Here is a 1,720-nt window from a genome sequence, read left to right as displayed (position 1 = left end):
GAGGCAGCAGTGCTAACCACTGTGCCACCGTGCCGCCCCTAATCCGTGCTGGCTGTCCCTAATCAAGCCGTGTCTTTCCAGATACTCATAAATCCTATCCCTCAGTAGCCTTTCCATTACTTTGCCTACCACCAAAGTAAGACTAACTGGCCTGTAATTCCCGGGGTTATCCCTATTCCCTTTTTTGAACAGGGGCACAACATTCGCCACTCTCCAGTCCCCTGGTACCACCCCCGTTGACAGTGAAGACGAAAAGATCATTGCCAACGGCTCTGCAATTTCCTCTCTTGCTTCCCACATAATCCTAGGATATATCCCGTCAACCAAGGTGCTTTCACACGACCATCTCTTTCCTGCCTGACAGGTACTTGTCTATCCTCAAGTTTTTCAAAATGCCCAACATATCTTCCTTCCTAACAAGTATCTCCTCTAGCTTACAGTCTATTTCATATTCTCCTCTTCAACAATACGGTCCCTCTCGTTTGTAAATACTGAAGAAAAGTATTCATTCAAGACTTTTTCCTATCTCTTCCGACTCAATACACAGTCTCCAACTACTGTCCTTGATTGACCTACCCTCGTTCTCGTCATTCTCCTGTTTCTCACATACGCATAAAAGGCCTTGGGGTTATCCTTGATCCTACCCGGCAAAGATTTTTCATGCCCTCTCTTAGCTCTCCTAATCCCTTTCTTCAGGTCCCTTCTGGCTATCCTGTATCCCTCCAACGCTCTGTCTGAACCTTGTTTCCTCAACCTTATGTAAGCCTCCTTCTTCCTCTTTACAAGACATTCAACCTCCCTCCTCAACCAAGGTTCCCTCACATGACCATCTCTTTCCTGCCTGATAGGTACATACATATCAAGGACATGTCGTATCTGTTCCTTGAAAAAGTTCCACATTTCAACGACAGCCTATGCTCCCAACTTATGCTCCTCAGATCTTGTCTTGCAGCATCGTATTTACCCTTCCCCCAGTTGTAAAACCTACCCTGTTGCACGCATCTATCTCCCTCCATAACCAAGGTGAAAGTCACAGAATTGTGGTCACCATCACCAAGATGCTCACCCACTAACAAGCCCATCATTTGTCCCGGTTTGTTACCAAGTACCAAATCCAATATGGCCTCCCCTCTTCCTGAAAAGCTTCCTGGACGCACTGCACAAACACCGTCCCGTCCAATCTACTTGATCTAAAGAGCTTCCAATCAATGTTTGGGAAGTTGAAATCACCCATGACTACTACCCTGTGGCTTCTGCACCTTTCCAAAATCTCTTTCCCAATCTGTTTCTCCACATCTCTGCTGCTATTGGGGGGCCTATAGTAAACACCCAACAAGGTGACTGCTCCTTTCCTATTTCTGACTTCAGCCCATACTACCTCCAAAGGCAGATCCCTCTCGAGCTGCCTTTGTACCATTTCTAATTAGCAACTCCACCCCCCCTCCTTTTTTACCACCCTCCCTAATCTTACTGAAACATCTGTAACCAGGAACTTCCAACAACCATTCCTGTCCCTCTTCTACCCACATTTCCGTGATGGCCACAATATCGTAATCCCAAGTATTGATCCACGCCTTAAGTTCACCCACCTTATTTCTGATACTCCTTGTGTTGAAGTATACACACTTGAACCCATCTGTGTCTGCAAGTATTCCCTGTCAGTGCTACCTTCTCCACAGCCTCCCTACATTCTTGGATATCCTGAAAAACAGCTAACCTA

This window comes from Chiloscyllium plagiosum, chromosome 6 (genome assembly GCF_004010195.1).
Source record: "Chiloscyllium plagiosum isolate BGI_BamShark_2017 chromosome 6, ASM401019v2, whole genome shotgun sequence".
Lineage (NCBI taxonomy): Eukaryota > Metazoa > Chordata > Chondrichthyes > Orectolobiformes > Hemiscylliidae > Chiloscyllium > Chiloscyllium plagiosum.
The sequence above is the reverse complement of the archived record's forward strand: the minus strand, read 5'-3'. Positions refer to the sequence as shown.